This window comes from Candoia aspera, chromosome 2 (genome assembly GCF_035149785.1).
Source record: "Candoia aspera isolate rCanAsp1 chromosome 2, rCanAsp1.hap2, whole genome shotgun sequence".
Taxonomy (NCBI): domain Eukaryota; kingdom Metazoa; phylum Chordata; class Lepidosauria; order Squamata; family Boidae; genus Candoia; species Candoia aspera.
The window spans coordinates 245,213,827-245,236,490 of record NC_086154.1 but is presented as its reverse complement, the minus strand read 5'-3'; the positions used below and the strand labels follow the sequence as shown (position 1 = coordinate 245,236,490).

The 22,664-nt window shown below is 41.6% G+C and overlaps 1 protein-coding gene across 2 annotated transcripts in view; it reads left to right on the top strand.

Moving 5' to 3' along the window:
- Positions 1-22,664, top strand: part of GHR (growth hormone receptor) — a 148,476-nt gene that overhangs the window by 2,561 nt on the left and 123,251 nt on the right. Inside the window, exon 2 of one of the 2 annotated variants that reach the window (XM_063295700.1) lies at positions 17,067-17,257. The exons of the other annotated variant lie outside the window; for it this stretch is intronic. The gene's annotated coding sequence lies outside the window, so the exon portion shown is untranslated. The remainder of the gene's footprint in view (positions 1-17,066; positions 17,258-22,664) is intronic. 2 annotated transcript variants of the gene reach the window in all.

Genomic DNA, 22,664 nt, shown 5'->3' with positions numbered 1-22,664 from the left:
TGTTGGTATTGTTGAGCCTATCAGACTAATCAGAATGTATTTCTGACAACTCAAGAGTTGTGCTGTGCATTTTACTTAACTCCTGGCTAAACATGTCTAGTATGAAGGGATCATGGATTAAGGCAGCAACTTTAAATTATTCTACCCTGGCTGCCATTAATGGGAGGGGGAACTAGGATACTGTTACCGGCAGTGGGCTTTACATGTATCTACTTTTAAGCTAGTGTTCTTGTGCTTTCGGTACTGCAGATAGAAAAAGTGGCCATGACTGCTCTGATTCACAGGCATGCAGTTGTAATGCATGGTTTTTGTGAACACTGTTCGTAGCCTTAATTTGCCACTATATATGTGTGAGTGTAACTGGGAATACGTGTCATGAGTACTGATGGCGAGCAGGAGGGGGCCCCCATCCAGGGTGGAAAACGCATGCGTAGTACTGAGGAATTAAGCAGCCATTCAAAGAGACACAGATCAGGCCCGCCTTAGCTGTTGGGGTTTATATGTCTGGGTTTTTCCCACGCTTCTTCAGTTTGTTAGGATTCTGTTTATGTAGCAGTAATAAACACTAGAGACCTATTCCTCGTCTCAGCATGATTCCTGACTGTTAGGACAATATGTGTCATTAAATTCAGCTGTGCTTATTTCCTTTTGCTGAGTTATGAGTAGGATAGCACTGTTATATTCTTTGATCTGGTATGCTTTTCCTGGATGGGAAGGTAGGGTGTATTCAATATCTCTGATATTGTCCATCAATTAGTATTTGCATTATTTTATTAGACCTATTCCAAAGTTTAAGATGAATATATAATAAAAAGATGTATGATTGTGTTTGCACAGAATACTTCACTGTGTTACTAACCTATTTTGAGGGTTCGTGTGACACACCCAGCTATAAACTAATCAAATGGGTTAAAACTAACCAAGATCCTAATGTTGTACAAATGCATCCACTAGGTTTTTGATTGACCTGGTTAAATATGCTGTCTGGAAGTTACATTGAACAGGCTCCACCATGCCCTCTCTCATTCTATGCTTGGCCATCAAGATCTTATACTTGGATGGGGTTCACATTTTGTGCTAAATCCTGATGGAGTTCAATTGGTTTGGTGTAGTGTGATGTGTGAGCTCCGTTTATTTTGATTTATGTTACATGTTTCATAACTTAATGTAATATGTGAATCCAGCCACTGTGACTTATAGAACAAAGCAGTGCTGGTTGGGGAATTCTGGGAGTTGAAGTCCACACATTTTCAAGTTGCCAAGGTTGAGAAATACTGCCATACAGTGATTTTCAGCAGCCTCAGACTTGATAGCCAATAGTGATGCATGCTGGAATTTGTAGTTAAACTAATTTAAAGGGCATAAGCTCCTGGCCTGCCCTAAACCAAATTCAGATCCATTGCAAATCCATTTTCCATTCAGTTTGATATTGAATGCTATCCTCTGCTGATGCAGGAGAGAAGGGGGCAAGCAGATTTGGGTAAATAATTGTGTTGCTGGTTGACTACCTCCAATGTTGGGTTTTTGTAATCAGGGCTATCTCCTTTTCATTTCATGGCAGCTACAGTTTTTCATGCATTTTATTCCTTGTCTGCTTCCAGCTAGGGTGGTGTTATGTGACTGATGAATCCCAAATGCAGCCAGAACTCTTAAGACAATTGTATTGATGTGCCAAAAGTTTATCCTTGCTGCTTGCTCTGCCCTGGTATTTTAAGCTGTTAGTTTATGGCTGACAGTCAACACAGATGGCTAAATTTTTATGGAGGGGAACTCTACCTTCTGTTGCACTGGGCAGGTCCAATATCACATTCATGTCTGTCCTCTGCATCTAACATTTCCCAGAATAATTTGACATGTTGTACTCCATTTATCATCTTAAATTTCTTTATAGCCCTATCCTGCAGTCACCCCTCTTTTTTGGATCATCCAAAGACAGATTGTTTCCATCCAATTGCAGTTGCAGCCTTAGATCTCCCACACCTTTTTCTTTTCCCCTTTTTCCTTTGCAGTTAAACTGAAATATCACAGGCATTTCTTCCACTGCCTATTTTTCCTTAATGCCACGCAGAGCTTGGATTTAGCAGACGGGAAGGTGGATCTTTCTTTGGAATCTCTGAGCTTTGCTTTCTCCAGTTTGGTACCTCCCAGATATGCAAAGATTCCAAGTCTGAATTTCCAGCCAGCCTGGAAATTCATTGCCTAAAAAAAAAGAGAAGTTTTAAAGAATAAAAATAAATAGCTTGTCAAAAACAAGTAAATAAAATGCCTTCATGCAGCCCAAGATTCAGGTTTGTTTGGTTTTCTTTTTGAAATGGAAAAATAAGTGTGTTAAGCCTGCTTCTTGTTTCTACCAAAGAGAAAAAGATAGATAAATAAATTCAACCAATTGATTTTTGGCATTTTGCTGGCAGAATGGGACTACAAAAAGTGGCAGGGGCCACATACTGCCCATCAGCCTTGGGTTGTTCTCGTGCCATATAATTTGGATAACAGTGGTACAGAGCAGCCTTCTTCAGTTGGTATCTGCTGGATGTGTTGGACTTCAGCTCACATTGTCTTCACTCTAGCATGGCCATGGGGGTGCTGGTTGTTGTAATTAAAGACATGTGGGAGGTTACCCAGTTGGTGAAGAATGTCATAGAGTATTGGAGTCAATCCCAAACCCTTAAGAGTGAGCTAAACTTGAGCATATTAAAGATATAGAAGCCAGGATTTTTTGTATAAGTTGTAAGTTGTTAATACACTTTCAAGCCAATTTCTGTTATCCACACCTAACAATGTTACTACAAGGAGATTCTTATTCAGGCAGCAGAGGCAAATGGCAAACACAATTCACAGAATACCTCTACCAAAAGTGCACCAGAGATGCTGTCTGCAACATCCCTTCTTACTGATCAAAACACCTTGAACACGATGGAAGAACTTTTGCTGATACAGGTAGTCCTCACTTAATGACTCTAATTGGGATCGGCAACTCTGCCGCTAAGCCACTCCCCTGCCCTTTGGAATGCTAGAGTGCCTGCTTACTGCCTTGCACACATTGAAAGCAATGTGATCCCACCAATAGCCTGGGACTGGGAGTTTGCAGTCATGCTACACAAATAGCTTATTCTCTTGAAATCCCTTTGTCTCCAGTCTCTCTGCTCTATGGGGGCGAGGGGGAGGAAAAAAAACGATTTCTGTTGGCAATCTCTCCTTTGTCTGACCCTTTCCCACTGCCAGTGTGATTGCATTGCTTTTGATGTGTAGAAGAGCAAACAGCTTACTCTCTTGAAATCCCTCTCCAATGTCTCTGCTTTGCTGGGTATGAGGGGAAGGGTCAGGCAAAGGAGCAATTGGAGAGGAAGAGGTTTCTAGAGAACAGTGTAAGCTGTTTGCATAGCACGCCCATGGCTCCCAGCCCTGGACTGCTGGCACGATCTCATTGCTTTTGATGTGTAGAAGAGCAAACTGCTTACTTTCCTGCAATCCCTTTCTCTACAATCTCTGCTCTTCAAGCGGGGGAAAAAGATAAAAACACAGGTCGGGCACAGGACAACACGTACTGACTGTAATGGCAATCGCATGACAGAAGAATTCTGCAGAGGTCATAAATGGTTGTAAATGAGCCATAAAGTTATTTTTAAGCACCGTTGTAACTTTGAACAGTCGCTGAACGAATGGTTGGTAAGTGAGGACTACCTGTACAGCATATAGGATATAATTTTCAGATACCCAGATACATGACAGTGATAATGCAGTCTATGCACAGCCATCACAAGCTTTCCTTTGGCATCATGTCTGTGAGTTCCTTGCATCTGTATCACAAGTTCTTTCCCTGTGAAAGAGCTGCACTGATCTGAGGGCAGTGCCAGTGTTGTGTGTTCCCTTGATGACATGGGATTTCTGGCAGGCTTGGCAGGCTGAACTGATTAACTTCAGATGTTAATTGGCTCAGCTGCTGCTCCAAAGGAAATACTGCAGTTTCGCAGCATTGCCTCTGAAGCCAAGTGGCGGGTCCTTCCATTTCAGCAGGAGCTCCCACCTGATTCCACCTCCTGGGTTTTCTCCATCCTCCTGACTGCTGTAAGGAGGGCTTTCCCCCCGTTTCACTATGTTTCCTCTTACACAGTGAATGAAGCCCAAGTTGAGGGATGTTTACAGTAGCTCTCTGACATTAGTCAGCAGGAGGGGGCACTAGCTGGTGTAAGGGAGATGGGGGTACTTACTGAGCACCTCCACCAATGTGGTAATGCTACTTTCAGTTTGGGAGGGGCAAAGTTGGCATCCATGTGGAAGGGTCCATAGTTACGACATACGCTGGCATTTTCATATGCTTTGATTGACCTGGCACTGTCCACCTCATTAGCAGTGGGGGCAACAAGTTTCATTCCAGTATAGTTTTCTGCAGACTCAAGACTTGGTGGAGGACGCTCACTACAGAGAAAAATTTCTGAGAGGTACCCCATAAGCTAGGTTGCAGGCCCTTACATGCATTCAATATACAAGACTATTCTTTTTCCTAAATAAAAAATGTGATTGGATAGATCAAATTTACTCAACTTGACACCCCCTCTCAAAGTGTATGAGTTTGCACCCCTCAGAATTCCCTAGTTTATATGGCTTCCAGGTTGGGAAAAGCTGGTGGAGATCTGATCTTCTGCTTGTAAACACAATAAATCTGGCAGGCTAGAAGACCTTTGCTGATCCCATTTGGCTTGAGAAAATATGCTCAAACAAACTACCTTGTTCCCTCCCCACCACCCATTTTGACAGTCTTTGACAGGATTATACAATGAGGATAATTTGAGTAGTACAAATTTTCCATTCCACATAGGCCAATATCTAGATTAGTTGGTCAATCCTTGAGAGTCCTAGCAAGAAAAAAATTCCTGTGCCATTCTTAAGACATGTTGATTTTCATGTTATTTTCAGCCCTAGGATTGATGCATGCAAAGGCAGTTATAACGTTTGGACTTTATAGGTCCTACATTGTGTTTGGGATTCCAGTTTCTGTTTACAGAGGTCAAATAAATTAAGCTGTCAAAGGAACAAAAGACCTTTTCTACTGAAATTCCAAAGCTTCCTTGCAGTCAAGATGTAATAAAAATCCATGCATGCCAATTTCGGGTTTGCTGAGCTTTGAGCTTTCTTGTCTCTCTTAAATGCTTGGCCTCAGAAGTAAGGAAAACAACACATCCCTTGTAACTGCACTTCTAAAATCTTCATTTTGCTCCAGAAACACCACATTTGGCTCATAAATAGCATTTTAAATCTGCTTCATAAATAGGCCCCCAAAGGTTAAAAGCCAGTTTGGTCTAGGGGTTAAGGCAACGGGCTAGAAGCCAGGAGACTGAGAGTTCTAGTCCCGCCTTAGGCATGAAAGCCAGCTGGGTGACTTGGGGCCAGTCCCTCTCTCTCAGCCCAAATCACCTCACAGGGTTGTTGTTGTTGTGGGGAAAAGAGGAGGAGAAAGGAGTATTTGGTATGTTCACCGCCTTGAGTTATTTATAAAAATAATAAAGGCAGGATATAAAATAAATAAAAGAATCTGCCCATTTTTAAATATAAGGCACTTTTAAACTATGATGGTGATGATCTTCATCATTCTCTGACTCCTTCAATTTGAATTTCTTGGTTTTTCTTGTTTATTCGTTCAGTCGCTTCCGACTCTTCATGACTTCATGGACCAGCCCATGCCAGAGCTTCCTGTCGGTCGTCACCACCCCCAAGGATGAGTCCGTCACCTCTAGAATGTCATCCACCCATCTTGCCCTTGGTCGGCCCCTCTTCCTTTTGCCTTCCACTTTCCCTAGCATCAGCATCTTTTCCAGGGTATCCTGAATTCTCATTATGTAGCCAAAATACTTCAGTTTTGCCTTTAATATCATTCCCTCAAGTGAACAGTCTGGCTTTATTTCCTGGAGGATGGACTGGTTTGCTCTTCTTGCAGTCCCAGGCACTCTCAGAATTTTCCTCCAACACCACAGATCCAAAGCATCGATCTTCCTTCTCTCAGCCTTCCCTATGGTCCAGCTTTTGCAGCCATATGTTATGACGGGGAACACCATTGCTTTAACTATATGGACCTTTGTTGTCACTGTGAAGTCTCTGCTTTTAACTATTTTATCGAGATTTGTCATTGCTCTCCTCCCAAGAATTAAATGTCTTCCGATTTTCTGGCTGCAGTCAGCGTCTGCAGTAATCTTTGTGCCTAGAAATACAAAGTCTGTCACTTCCTCTACGTTTTCTCAATAGTAAAATTTGGGCGGCTTGACTGTAAGAGAACCTTAATTGTACTGTAACATTTTGGCAGAAGCTTGAGAAAATTATTTTAGATCAGTGTTTCTCAACCTTGGCAACTTTAAGATGTGTGGACTTCACCTCCCAGAATGCTGGCTGGGGAATTCTAGGAGTTGAAGTCCACACATCTTAAAGTTGCCAAGGTTGAGAAACACTGCTTTAAATGGAACCCTTCTCTATCCATGCCTTACACTTGACTTAGAAGCTGTTAAAGAATGGGCCACAATTACCATGAGGGGATCTCTCAATTGAGTAAACAACTTCAGTCCATCAAAGTGCTGGCAATGACTTGATTTCCACAGCTATACAGACAGGGTGGGGAGGCTTCTGGTTCAGGCACACTGTTCTCTGCCACAGAGGGCACTACAATCACACCTGAAGACTGAAGTTCATAAATTAATGGTGGGAGATCTGACTCAAGGTAATTATCACCCCATGTAAGCTACCTTTGTAGATCTCAAGTCAGCTTTTGATTTGATCTTAAGAGAGAACTTTGGGTGAAACTACAGTAGACTAAGAGGTGCATCTTCAGCAAAGGATCGTTACCTTGTCGTGGTGCTGGAGCTTGAACACCTCAATGATGCCATGAGCTAAACCGTGAAGGGCCACCCAAGACGGGAAGGTCATGACAGAGAGGTCAGACTAAATGCGATCCCTGGGGAAGGTAATGGCAACCCACCCCAGTATTCTTGCCGTGAAAACTAAATGGATCAGTACAACCAGAGATATGTCGGTATACCATCGGAAGATGAGACCCCCAGGTCGGAAGATGGTCAAAATGCTACTGGGGAGGAACAGAGGATGAGCTCAACTAGCCCCAGACGTGATGACGCAGCTAGCTCAAAGCCGAAAGGACGGCTAGCGGCCGACGGTGCTGGTGGTGAACGGCGAATCCGATGTTCTAAGGATCAACACACCATTGGAACCTGGAATGTAAGATCTATGAGCCAGGGCAAATTGGATGTGGTTATTGGTGAGATGTCAAGATTAAAGATAGACATCCTGGGCGTCAGTGAACTGAAATGGACTGGAATGGGCCACTTCACATCAAATGACCACCAGATCTACTACTGTGGACAAGAGGACCACAGAAGAAATGGAGTAGCCTTCATAATTAATAGTAAAGTGGCTAAAGCAGTGCTTGGATACAACCCAAAAAACGACAGAATGATCTCAATTCGAATTCAGGGCAAGCCATCTAACATCACAGTGATCCAAATATACGCCCCAACCACAAATGCTGAAGAAGCTGAAGTAGAGCAGTTCTATGAGGATCTGCAGCACCTACTGGACAACACGCCTAAAAGAGATGTTATTTTCATCACGGGAGACTGGAATGCTAAGGTGGGCAGTCAAATGACACCTCGAATTACAGGTAAGTATGGCCTGGGAGAACAAAATGAAGCAGGACATAGGCTGATAGAATTTTGCCAAGACAATTCACTCTGCATAACAAACACTCTCTTCCAACAACCTAAGAGAAGGCTTTATACATGGACTTCACCAGATGGACAACACCGAAATCAGATTGATTACATCCTTTGCAGCCAAAGGTGGCGGACATCTGTACAGTCGGTAAAAACAAGGCCTGGAGCTGACTGTAGTTCAGATCATGAACTTCTTCTTGCACAATTTAGGATCAGACTAAAGAGATTAGGGAAGACCCACAGATCAGCTAGATATGAGCTCACTAATATTCCTAAGGAATATGCAGTGGAGGTGAAGAATAGATTTAAGGGACTGGACTTAGTAGATAGGGTCCCGGAAGAACTCTGGACAGAAGTTGGCAGCATTGTTCAGGAGGCGGCAACAAAATACATCCCAAAGAAAGAGAAAACCAAGAAGGCAAAATGGCTGTCTGCTTAGACACTAGAAGTAGCCCAAGAAAGAAGGAAAGCAAAAGGCAACAGTGATAGGGGGAGATATGCCCAATTAAATGCAAAATTCCAGAGGTTAGCCAGAAGAGATAAGGAATTATTTTTAAACAAGCAATGCGCGGAAGTGGAAGAAGACAATAGAATAGGAAGGACAAGAGACCTCTTCCAGAAAATTAGAACCATCGGAGGTAAATTCCAGGCCAAAATGGGTATGATCAAAAACAAAGATGGCAAGGACCTAACAGAAGAAGAAGAGATCAAGAAAAGGTGGCAAGAATATACAGAAGACCTGTATAGGAAGGATAACAATATCGGGGATAGCTTTGACGGTGTGGTCAGTGAGCTAGAGCCAGACATCTTGAAGAGTGAGATTGAGTGGGCCTTAAGAAGCATTGCTAATAACAAGGCAGCAGGAGACGACGGCATCCCAGCTGAACTGTTCAAAATCTTACAAGATGATGCTGTCAAGGTAATGCACGCTATATGCCAGCAAATTTGGAAAACACAAGAATGGCCATCAGATTGGAAAAAATCAACTTATATCCCCATACCAAAAAAGGGAAACACTAAAGAATGTTCAAACTATCGAACAGTGGCACTCATTTCACATGCCAGTAAGGTAATGCTCAAGATCCTGCAAGGTAGACTTCAGCAGTTCATGGAGTGAGAATTGCCAGATGTACAAGCTGGGTTTAGAAAAGGCAGAGGAACTAGAGACCAAATTGCCAATATCCGCTGGATAATGGAAAAAGCCAGGGAGTTTCAGAAAAACATCTATTTCTGTTTTATTGACTATTCTAAAGCCTTTGACTGTGTGGACCATAACAAATTGTGGCAAGTTCTTAGCGGTATGGGGATACCAAGTCATCTTGTCTGCCTCCTGAAGAATCTGTATAACGACCAAGTAGCAACAGTAAGAACAGACCACGGAACAACGGACTGGTTTAAGATTGGGAAAGGAGTACGGCAGGGCTGTATACTCTCACCCTACCTATTCAACTTGTATGCAGAACACATCATGCGACAAGCTGGGCTTGAGGAATCCAAGGCTGGAGTTAAAATCTCTGGAAGAAACATTAACAATCTCAGATATGCAGATGATACCACTTTGATGGCTGAAAGTGAAGAGGAACTGAGGAGCCTTATAATGAAGGTGAAAGAAGAAAGTGCAAAAGCTGGCTTGCAGCTAAACCTGAAAAAAACCAAGATTATGGCAACCAGCTTGATTGATAACTGGCAAATAGAGGGAGAAAATGTAGAAGCAGTGAAAGACTTTGTATTTCTAGGTGCAAAGATTACTGCAGATGCTGACTGCAGTCAGGAAATCAGAAGACACTTAATCCTTGGGAGAAGAGCAATGACAAATCTCGATAAAATAGTTAAGAGCAGAGACATCACACTGACAACAAAGGCCCGCATAGTTAAAGCAATGGTGTTCCCTGTAGTAACATATGGCTGCGAGAGCTGGACCATAAGGAAGGCTGAGAGAAGGCAGATCGATGCTTTGGATCTGTGGTGTTGGAGGAAAATTCTGAGAGTGCCTTGGACTGCAAGAAGATCAAACCAGTCCATCCTCCAGGAAATAAAGCCAGACTGCTCACTTGAGGGAATGATATTAAAGGCAAAACTGAAATACTTTGGCCACATAATGAGAAGACAGGACACCCTGGAGAAGATGCTGATGCTAGGGAGAGTGGAGGGCAAAAGGAAGAGGGGCCGACCAAGGGCAAGATGGATGGATGATATTCTAGAGGTGACGGACTCGTCCCTGGGGGAGCTGGGGGTGTTGACGACCGACAGGAAGCTCTGGCGTGGGCTGGTCCATGAAGTCACGAAGAGTCGGAAGCGACTAAACGAATAAACAACAAGAGGTGCATACTTTGTATGCTGGCATCCATTCAAGGATTAGTTGTAATTATCAAGGCCAGCTATCCCTAACTGGAAAAGTACTGTCTCTGAGATTTAGCAAAGCTAAGGAGACAATAAAGTGATGGGTTGTGAAGGTTGGCTGATAGGGTGACAACTGTGCCCACCAGTCCAAAGAGGTCAGCAGCCTTGAGCTAAACCATGATATGGTTGTTTGTGGCTTAGCATGATATGTGAAGCCATTTATTGTGGTTTGTTAACCATGCTTAATGGTTTTATCTGTTGCACAAAATTAGACAGTTGTGGCTTAGTCAACAAACTGGTTAAACAAACCATGGTTTAGCACAATATGTATAAGAGTAAGGTTCTATTTTCTCTGTGCTTTTAAGGCATCTGTCTCAGAAGTAAAATACTTGAACAGTAATGAACTATTTGGAACATTTATTTGTTCCTATCTATTTGTTGAAGAAATGTGTGGATTGATTCACAGATGCCAAACTATAGTGTGATGCTACAGAAGAAGCTCTGTGCATCCTCCTACCATTGCAGGATTTACCCTATTAGCTGCCCCAGTTGTCAGAAACCATGGTTTGACTTTCATCTTTAAACTGTCAGGCCCAGAATTCCTGCAGTATCCAGCTGAAGTTTAAAGCACTTTTTAATCCCACTTAAGTCAAGAAACAGAATGATATGCTTAAACTTTAACCAGTTATGGTTCAGCTAGAGACATTTAGAACTTTGAGACCACCTGGTGCAAACCTTGGGGAACTTTCCTTTTAGTTCAGTTTCCAAAATCTATTACCACTGAATGCTTAAAAAGCTGTTTGTGCTAGGGCACTAGCTGGTGTTACAAGATAACAAATGTTTCTAAGCCTGAAAACGGGTTTCATCCCTCCCAACTTCTATTAATAAGACTTGATAGACTGTCATTCTGGTTGAAGATCATGATTTGAAAGGGGCCATTTATCTTAGTTAGGCCTCGATTTTCACATACTTTCTTGCAAATCACTGTGTATAGAATTGTAATTTACTATATATACTGATTTAAGTATAACAAAATAAGGATTGTCATGGAAAGCATGCTGCTGTTTACAGAAACACAGCTGTGATAAACACAGTGACAGGCAGTGTGCTGCAAAACAAAGGAGAGCGACTGCATTTGTATGTGCTGCTTTCAGGTTCCCGTGGGCATCTGGTTGGCTCCTGTTCCAATGCTGGACAAGAAGGGTCCCAGATGGCTTTTCCTTACATTCTTATGACTTTTAAATCTAGCATCATAATGCCTGTCCAAATCTTTATAGATTCCTTATTCGGCTTTTTCCCTACCACCTTCCAAATTACAGAGGGTATAAGTCTTGTCCAACCCACAGTTAATTTTTGATGTTGAATTAGTCTTTACGCTAAAAAAAATAAAAGAGTGTAAATCCCCAGCCAAACTGGCCCATCATCATAAAATTATCCTGGTGCAGATTCAGGAGCCATAGGAACAAGCTACCTGAGTGAGCCCAACAAACCCGTCCATCAAATGTGCATCCAGTTATTATGCTGCTCTGGTTTTTCCATTGCTTGCTTAAAATTCTGTACCTACTGCTAAGAACAAGGCAGCTTTTATATCTTCAAGGAGAACAGCTGCCCAGATTGCCAGTAAGGTATAAGGTTCGTTCGTTCTTTCGTTCTTTCGTTCTTTCGTTCTTTCTTTCTTTCTTTCTTTCTAAGATTATTAACATTCTGTTATTTAGATAGCTCAAAGTATTGAAAACAAAAAAAGGAAAGAAAAAATTCTATCAATATTAATTCAGGATGTTCAACATTACAAGCATAAAATTATTTGGCTTTTTCATCCAAAGTTAAATATAACATTAGAAAAAGAATCCCTGCAACTCACATCAAAGTATGGGTTAAATGATAATGGTTTCGATCTTAAGCTAATTTCTTAATATTAAAATCACCATTGTATTGTTACTATTTATTTTATTTATTAATTAATCTAATTTATCACCGCCCATCTCCTCCTGAGGAGGGACTCTGGGCGGTTACTATACATATATGTATATATACACACACACACACATCCATATCCATATGTTTGTATGATGATAAAAGGGGGAAAAGATAGATGAGGCAAATTTAAATAAAAATAAAATACCTAAAAATAAAAAAGAAAGAATAATAATAATAGGAGGAGGAGGAGGAAGAAGAACTACTATTGGTTTCTGACTCACCCCTTTTTATACATTTGCCAATTTGTGATATTTGTGGCCATTCAGGGCCCCTTAAAAGCCAAACCATGTTTCAGCTAGCATAGGTAACTGTGTCTTTAGCAATGGAAGGTAATGGGAGGTGTGGGAGCACCCAGTGCAGTAGCACTGCTATTTTAAAAAATGGACATAAACATTGCAAGTCATTGTAAATCTTATTTTTTAAACGGATGGTTTCACCCACAACTGCAATCATTATATTTAGGCTATGAAAATGAAATGAGCTGACTCCTGCAAACCAAATTGTTACAGACACAAGATTTCTTGTTCTGGTTTCAACATATTGCCATGTCACAGTTTTTAAGATGATGTAATTCTATCTGTTTTAATCCTGTTGTGTACCCTGCTTTGGAATGACTGTGGTTGTCATCAGAAGCAAAGCACAAATTTTATAAATAAAAAAACACAAGGACAGGCTGGTTTGCTTGTTCTCTTTGGCACTGGAGAATCATACCATGATGGTAACACCAGGCAGGGACTTCGGCTTGGTCAGAGTTGGGTGGCAGAGAGTACAAATAAAACCAACCTAGGACAGTACAGTTGGTTAAGGAGGCTGTACTCATTTTAGAACTATGTGGTACTTGTATAATAGTTTTAGGTCAGCGTTCCACACTACAGTGGCCTCTGGATGTATTCAACTTCAATTCTCATAATTCCCCAGCTAATGTAGCCTTGAGGAAGAAGCACCAAGTTAGAGAACTTCAGATCAGAGAGCAGCAATAAGTCAACACCCCTTACTGAAATCTGAATCTAATCAGAATTATCTAAATTCTTCAACCTGGCTCCCTTAAGATAAGCTGGGTTTCAGCTTCTCTCTAACCCCAGGAACTGCACAGTAGGAGCTGATAGGACTGTCAGCTGATGAAATACATTTTGGTTGATTAGCTAGTAAAATTTTAAATCTATATAAACGTAAATGCAAACAAGAGAGCCAGTTTTGTGTTGTGGTTAAGGAAGGCATCAGGCTAGAAACCAGGAGACCCTGAGTTCTAGTCCTGCCTTGGGCACGAAGGCAGCTGGGTCACCTTGAGCCAGTCACTCCCTCTCAGTCCTAGGAAGGAGACAATGGCAAACCACTTCTGAAAAACCTTGCCAAGAAAACTGCAGGGACTTGTCCAAGCAGTCTCCAAGAGTCGGACATGATTGAGCAGATTAAAAAAAAAGATACAAACATAACATTTAATTTTGATGGAGGAGGGAGGAATAGCAGAATATTAGAAGAGGAGAATGTGATATCAAAGAAAGTGGAAAGTCCCTCCAAGCTTGCTTTTATAAGGAAAAAAAAAACACCTTGGGAAGATTTAGTTCTTGATTAAGCAGAACTCCTTTTTAATTGTTCAAAAGCCATGTAAATTGTAATTTATGAACTGATCAAATGTTGTGGCCCCAATTATTATCCCCTGAGTCACAAGGGGATACTGAGGCTTCAAAAGCCTGGCTTTCTTAAGCCTGCACGACTAAAGTTAGATTTAAATCTGCGAGCCCCTGGCTCTTGGCTCACCTTATTTCCCAGTTGAAAGATAATTATGGTAGTGAAAGGCAAAGTCCGGGAACATTCTTTGTGGCAAGCAATTCAGGCAGCCTTTGGCATCCATTCTCTCAGTGGCCTTGCTGGCTACCCTTCCCCTGCTTTCTTGTGGCATAGTTATAATAATAGATTGCGGAGAGGGTGGGAGTCAAAGCCAGGGATTAACAGACAGGAGAAACTGTCATGGCCAGGAGTTAAACAGCAGCAAACTGTGCCTGTTTTGCTTCTTGCTGCTATGGGAAACATTGGTTTATGACTGTCTCCAATCTCAAATCTCAGAACCCCGTCTCTGGTGCATTGCAATGGGCTTGTGTGAAATGCTTGCAGCAGAAGATTCAGAAGAGAAGGAAACTGTAAATAAACTGCAGGATTCTTGCAGGTCCTTAGATGAGAATGGTCAGGTGAGGACCTGACCCCCAATATTCAGCCTTTCCCCCACAATGGCTGCCAGATGGTCCAAAGGAGGGAGAATAACTACAGGTGGTCCTTGCTTAATGACCACAATTGGGACAGGAATTTCGGTTGCGAAGTGGTCATTAAGTGAATCTGACCTGATTTTACGACCTTTTTGTGGTGGTTGTTAAGTGAATCACTACAGGTGTTAAGCGAACCACGTGGTTAGTAAGCAAATTACATGGTTCCCCATTAATTTTGCTTGCCAGAAGCTGCCTGGGAAGGTCGAAAATGGTGATTATGTGACCACAGGACAGTGCAACAGTCATAATACAAACCAGTTGCCAAGCACCCAAATCATGATCACATGACCATGGGGATACTGTGATGGTCGTAAGTTTGAGGACCGGTCGTAAGTAGTTTTTTTCAGCATCATTGTAAGTCTGAACCATCACTAAATGAATGGTTGTTAAGTGAGAACTACGTGTAACAAGAGCCGCAGCAGCAAAAACGCAAGATTCTCTCTCTTGATGCATGCACACTCACTCTCCCACACCCAAAATGCACCTGAGAAAAGAAAGAAAAATCATTTCTACTATGTATCTGTAAAAGCCATATTGATGAAGATCATCCCCAGAGGGAACAGGTAACCTATAATATTTAGAAATATCTATGAGTGGCTGAAAGATTAACAGATGCTAAAGCTCTCACGATTAATCAAGGCTCTTAACATATGTAAGGAAAAAGTTTCCCCACTCCAACTGCTGTTGGGAGATTAGCTTCTGTGTCAGCTATTGTATTGTGCAGCTGCCAAACTGTCTTGCCGCAGGAGAGGAAGTTCCCAATCAGAGTCTGCGGCCGCCAAGCACGAGGCACCCTTCTTAAGAACTTGCCCATCTGCTTTTCCTTCTCTGCCTGGTTTCTCTGTGATCTGTCCTAAGATTGAGCTTACGATTTTAGTACTGGGGATCAAAGGTAGGAGAGGGAAGTCTTATCCTAAAAACTCCCATCCTTCCCTTTCTTTTTTTTCTTTTTTTTTCAAAACTGACCAGCCTCTATAGACTATGTCCTTTTGCCCACTTGGTTGTGTTTTTAAACTTGAGCATTTGTGTTGATCCTGTTGGGCTATGAATAGGGAGCAGGAGGGAAAATTCGGGTAACAAGTTTCAGGTACTTGGGAATACGGTTACTCTGTTTTGTTTTGAAACAGCCTGACTTTCTCTTGTGCACTCATAATTGAGCACTGCAGCTTACATGGCCAGGGATAAAGGCCACATTTGCACACATAGTCACTGAGGAACTAAATGTAAATGTAACATGGTATATTATAGCATCCCAAGCAAGAGCTGCTACAGCTTCAGTACCAGAGATGAACAGTTTTGCTGGTGCATCTGAGGAGGCCTGAGGAGGCTTTTCTAGAGTTGCGCCACTGCCACAGCGCCTGGTGTACGTGTGTGCAGGAACATCCTGTTAAATGTTGGAGTTTATGATACATGGATTGCATGAATGGGTCATGTGAAAGCGCAGCCTTGCTTACTAGCCTGTGCCTGCCCTTTGAGCGACCTTTCTTTTTTCTGGATTCTTCATAATCCCTGAAAACAAACATTTGTTTTAGCAGATTGACTAAAGCAAAAGAGACAGAAATCTGACTTGATTTTTAAGCAAAGGCTGCAGATTTCTGGGCCAATTCCAGCAACAAGATTAGAACAGGACTGCAGGATTGCCTGCAGCCTCATGCAATTGAAAGTTCAAACTGAAGTTGCTCTTGGCTCTAGGTCAGACAATGATCTGTGTAGGATTTACTTGGGGATTAGAAGAATAACGCTGGAGTTCGAGCTCAGCTATTCACTGTAGATTTTTCCTTCTTTAGCCCTGTTGTTTATAAGAGTTTGCAAAGATGAATTCCATCCTGTCCAGAGTTCTGATTGGGTAACTGCAGGGATGCTCCCCAAGGTCTGTTGCAAAACTAGAATGTTCCTTCCTCACTCAGTCTCTGGCATAGTTGGATTAGCAAATGCTGCCAATATGAGCAATAATGAGTACAGTTTCTAAAATACTTGGAAAAAGACATTGACTTTTGGGTACATGGGGTCATTGTTCTCATTATGTGCAGCCGAGCCACAGTGCCACAAAACAGCCCCCTGTATTTTGCATTTACCATTTGTACAAATGTGGATGGAGTGTTATGTTTCTTCTTGGAAAAGGGATGGTGACCCTATTGAGTGAACATTTCTTTGGGTGGAAAGAATTAAAAGGCGTGAACAAGAACAGAAGGCTTTGGACTTTAAAAACCACAAAGTATGATCATTTCTAGTTCCTGGCTGGAAGCTCTGCTCACATCCAGCCAGGGGTGTTCATGGTGAAGGGGAGAAACCCAATCCACATTAAAACAATGCCATTATTAGACCCTCTGAAAGCTTAAAAGAAATCACAAGCTCCTGGAAATTCAGAAGCTTGCATTCTACTTTGTGAACTTCACGGTGTAAGTATGCTTGGAGATGAAGTGCATTCCAAAATTTATAAATGGGTGGTAATGACTTTGGAACATATCTCTGTCTACATAAAATTCTTCAGGAATACACCAGAATATAATAAGCTATTTTATGCGGAGAGATAAGTCCATTTAGTGCAGTGTTGTCTACTCTGGCAGAGCAGCTTTCCCAAGTTTGTAGACTTGGCTCTGAAGAAAATTGTGAAGGACAAATTTGATTTCCACGAAGTCCCGCCTTCTCTTTTTCTTTGAGCTCAGCACAACCTGGTGTTCTTAGCTACTTTAAAAAAATGATAAAGGTTTTGGTTTTATCTCGGTGTTATTAAGAAGAGGCAGATGACAGTCCCCTCTTTTCATCTGTTTCATTCCAGTTCTATTTGTTGGCTCTGTCCCAGATTTCCCAATCCTTGGCACCCTCCAGATGGTTGGACATCAACTCCCAAAAATCTCAGCAGTCGCCACACTGATGCGAGTTGAGGTCCACGTATCTGGAAGGCCCCAGGCTGGGCAAGGCTGCTGGGGCTGATTATCTGCTCTGTGTCACTTGAAGTTCAATCAAGAGGTAAGTTTTGAACCATAACCATTTTCATTCCATGCCTCTTTTTCTCCCATACCCACCATATGACTACAGTGTAGTAAAACTGTGCCATACAAAGGGCCCAATTATGACTGGTACCAGAGGCTGAGCAGTTGCTATGGCCCAGAACTGTTATGGAGAATAGCAACAAAGTTCCAGGACTTTCTATTCTAAACAAATTGAGAGGCAGCAACTTTGTGAGGTTAAGGATGAGTTCTTTTCTGTCCTCACTGACCATCTGGTTATTTTCTTTCCATCTTGGACACTCTTCCAATTTGTATAGATTCTATGACTGTCAGGCTTTCAGTAAATGACGTTTGTTGAATATAACCTCAAAAGAGCAATATGATTACCAGCCATATACAAGGGTTGAATGAAAATAATGCCTCCAATGTTACAAGTCACCAACAGATAGCAGTATTGAATGCACTAGAAGTTCTGGCATGTTCTTTAGCATCTGTTCTTTTACTTTAGTTGGTGGGAAAAGGTTGTGTTGGTGTCGGTCATTAAATGGAAGCCTTCAGTGAGTGCTCATCAGTGTGTATTAAGCAATGTTCCATGATAGAATTTTTTATTGCCGAAAGACTCCATCCAGTTGAAATTCACTGTCAGAGCAGGTTGTTTACGGTGATGAATGTGTGGACATGAGTACTGTACACCGCAGGACTAAAAATGCAAACAGCTGATTTGTTTCATCAGTGAAGCAGACGACTGTGACAGCAACCAACAAGTTTCATATGAGAAAGGTTAATGAACTGATTAAGGACAATCACTAGATCACTCAAAGGGAACTTGCTGTCAGTCTTGACCAGCTATTCTCAACCTTTTGACCCTGGAGGAACCCTTGAAATATTTTTCAGACCTCAGGGAACCCCTGCACATTCAGGCTCAAATATAGGCCGGAAGTTACAAAATTATTATATTCGTTTCATGTGCAGGCCTGTATGTAAGTATTAACAGGGTTCTTAAACTAAAAATAAAGAATGAAACTTACCTCTTTAATGTGAAGTTGCCTGAATTTGAAATAATTTTTTAAATAAATCATGATCTCCCAGGGAACCCCTAGTGACCTCTCACGGAATCCTAGGGGTCCTCGGAACCCTGGTTGAGATACCCCAATCTTGACATTTCACAGAAATGTTCTTCAGCATCAGGTTTGTGCAAGATGAGTTCCTTGTGTGCAGACAGCAGAGATGAAAGCCTCAAGAGCAGAAATCAGAAATTGTTACCATGCTGCAAGAGTGAAGATGAACATTTACTTCACAGCATCGTGCACTACATTGCAACACCCGGATCTTTGAAACAACAATTCAGCAGGGGTTAGAAGCCCAAAAAGGAAATTTTGCTGCAACCTGGCAACACTAGGACTCATACCTCATGAACAACCCAATAGGCAGTTGCAAAGTTGGATGGCACCTTACCCCATCCACCATCTAATCCAGATCAGTACCATGCAAGTTCCACTTTTTTCAAAAATTGATGGAATAGCTTTGTGGGCATCTGTTTAACTCAAATAAAGAAATGGCAAGGACTGTCAAGAGCTGGTTGAAGAGACAAAATGTGAAGTCTGTGATGGCTTTAAGAAGCTTGTCCATCATTGGTCAAAGTGTATAGTGAATGGTGGCTGATTAAGTGGAGAAGTAAATACAGGTAACAAAAGAGCTCATTTAAAAGATTATTTTCTTGTTTCACGTACTAAAATATTCCTATTCAAACAAAAATTATGGAGGTGAAGATACTGCTTTTCATTCAACCCTCGTATTAGGATTTCAGCATGCCATAAAAACCTGGCTTTTTAAAAAAGCCCTGGTAGGAGATCTAGTATAAATTTAAACCTCCACCCTGGGTTGTATATGATGTTTTTGTTCTCAGAGGTCTTCGTTCATTTCTCACGAATTTTCTCTGATTTCTTATTGCAGTTTTGTCATTATATGAAACTGATTTTAAATTTTAACCCGTTTATTGTAAGAAGGGAGTGGAAGCTGCTCAGAGTCTTGCTAGATAGGAGCAGCATTTAAGCCCCAGTAAATAAATAAAAATAAATAAATGTCAATATTTAATGTTCCTTCTATTCCATTAAAATGTGTTACTGTAAGTCTAGGGAGGGAGCATGTGAACCTTTAAATCCCCTAGATAGAAGTTTGGGCATGGATTTGGAATATTCAGATGCAATCAGATTGTTCAGCTACCATCTCATTTTAGCAATGAAACTTACATATGGCACTGACAGTCCTGCACCACTCACACACAGTGGAGACCAAGGAGCAGAATTTTTCTTCTAAGAAAAGCCTATACAGGTAGTCCTCACTTAACAACCACAGTTGGGACTGGAATTTTGGTTGCTAAGCAAAGCAGTCATTAAGCAAATCCAACTTGATTTTACAACCTTTTTTTGCACCGGCCGTTAAGTGAATCACTGCAGGTGTTAAGCAAACCATGTAGTTGTTAAGTGAATCACACAGCTCCTCATTGATTTTGCTTGCCAGAAGCCATCCAGGAAGATCGAAAATGGTGATCACATAACCATGGGACATTGCAGCAGCCATAAATGCAAACTGGTTGCCAAATCGTGATCACATGACTGCGGGGATGCTGCAACAGTCGTAAGTGTGAGGACTGGTCGTAAGTTTGTTTTTCCAGCACTGTTGTAAGTGAACCATCACTAAACAAATGGTTGTTAAGCGAGGACTACCTGTATCGGGTGGGCAACCTGTCACACTTCAGATGTTGCTGATTTGCAACTTCCAGCAGCCCAAGTCAGTAAAGGAATGTCTGTTGGGCGGTGGGGGGAGGATCAAAAAAGTCAAGAAGGTGACTACAACTAAAGCCCTTCCCCTTTATGTGTTTAGATATGCTAAAAAGTGGTTGGCTTTGATCACATGGATGTGGCTGCCATCTTGACTTTTTGATGCCCCGCCTCACCCCATAGATAAGCTGTCAGTATGGCAAATGATGAGAAATTCTGGGAGCCATTAAATCTGCCTCACAGGTAACCCACTCCCTGACCTGCATGCAGGGAAATTAGGGGAAGCACTGAACTGATAACTAGGGAAAAACCGTAATATTGTTAATTTTGTCAGCCTGGCCAGTGAATGGGATGGACCGTACAAAGGTGAAAAAGGAATATGTTGCTCTCGTTTTCCCTAAATAGGCATCTGTTGTTGAGAAGCATTTGCTTGTCCTTGGAAGACTGGAAGGGCATCTTGTTCAGCAAATAACCAAGTTGTGGGATTCAGGACTACAAGATTATTTGGGTGATTTTAAAAAGGGATTGAATAAATTCAGGGAGGATCGGGCTGTCAAGGGTCATCTCTAGGTTGGCATCTCCTAAAACCAGTGGTTACAATGGCAGGTGAAAGGCATATCTCCATCTTCTGCTTCTGAGCACTCCAGTGACATCTAGTTGGCCACTTTGCAGAGCAAAATGCTGGACTAAGATACGCCTTGGCCTTTTCCAAAAAAACAGTTGTTGTAACAGCAGATTTTTTTTTTAGAGGAAAGGCATTTATTTTTAAAATAAGCAAACAATGTCAGTTGGTTTTGATTACAGTTCCCATCAATCCATGCCACCAAAGCCTGTGGTCAGAAATAATGGGAATTGTCCAAAACCTCTGAGCAAACATGACTGACCTCTCTGGACAATCAAAAGCAGGAGGAGAATGTTAATACTAACACATTGTCAACAGAAAACTAGTTACCAGTTTGAAATCCACTTTAATGGACAATTGTATTGTTCTGGGGAGATGGATGGGAAAGAGGGTAATAAAGTCACGTGAAGTGTTTTCCTACAGAATTTGAGTCCAAATGGGGTCACTAATGACCAGGATTAGAATCCGCTCTGAATCAGGTTAGATGGCTGTTTTTCCTGCATAAAGAAGCTACCACTTAAACCATGTTTCCCATAAAATGCAGGTTAATCCTTTGTTGCAGAAGATCTACTTTACAGTCTGAAGCATCTTGAGTAAAATCTTAACCAAATTCATCATTCCCTCACTCCCGTTCCTTCAGTATTGATAGACCTGTTGGTCTAATGAATGCAACATCAAAGCATTGAAGATGACAATAACTTCAAGGCTTTTGAGATCATACCAGTTGGATAACCTGTGCCTTATCACAGCTATGTTGAATGGAAACACATCAAGTTTAAACCATAGTTTATAAGTAGCCGTATCCTATGAGTTATGATTGGTGAGGTGTAGAGTTCTTAGGAGAGTGGTTGAGGATGGGGGAGGACATGGGTGTTTGTGGGAGTTGGTGGGGGTGGCAATGCAGTCAAAGCTTGTCCCTTTTGCTGGTGTTGGTTGCCATACATGTTACAAGGGTGGTGTATTGAGCATGAATCTGTGCCTGGCATCTTGTAGATTTGATACACACATACAGGAGGGGGAGCTACTGGGAAAAGGAAGCAGACAGTTACATCACTAATGGTGTAGCACATTGCATGCCACTATCTATTCTGCCACAGCAATGGGAAAGGAAGGGTTGGTAGCCACACATATTTTCTCATTCATTTTTTCATTGATTGTGCTAGTTATATATACCACCTTTCCTTCAGGAGTTTAAGGAGGCATATTTGGTGTTCCCTCCATTTTTTCCTACATAACAATAACTTAGAGATGTAGGTTAGACTGAGAGGGAATGATTGGCCCAAAGTCATCCAGCAAGTTTTCATGGCTGAGGGTGGATTTGAACCTGGGTCTCCCAGATTTTAATCCAGCACTTTAACCACTACAACTCTACTGGCTCTCCAGTTTATAAAAATTGCTTGTTTTTGCTAAAAGCAATAATAGTTTAGAGATGAGATGCTATGCTGAACTGTGGTTAATCAAGAAGTAGCTTTCAGATTCTTCCTTTCAATTGTACCAGTAGAAGAAAGGAGAGCACACAAATCCAGATTTTACTGTAGCTTGTCCTTATACTGTAAAACCATGTATCAGCATTATGAACTGGGCCTTTGTCTAATGGGGAATTAGGGGAAAGGAACTTGTTTTTAAATACAGCTGTTGCGTTCCTAGAATCATGTACCCAAAGATGCAAAACAGAGCCTTCTGGCACCTTAAAATCTAACAGACCTGCTGTGGTATACCGTATATTCACCGTAAATCTTATCTTTAAGGGTCTCAAAACTCTGTGCATACACATCCACAAACACAAATGTAGGCTGTATCAAAATAATACAGTTACCTCTCTGAATCTTTTTTACCCTAGCACATTGATTTTTGGTGCCTCTCTGTTAATAAAATAATCAGTTCTTATTTTGGATGCATTCCTTCAAAATTTCTTTGGAACTTTTTATTGAGTGCCTTGGGTCATTTTGTATAGGCAAATCTCAGCGTAGACTTCACCAAAGAAGATGGCCTTTTTCTGCAGGTTGGTGAAAGGAGTCAAGGTA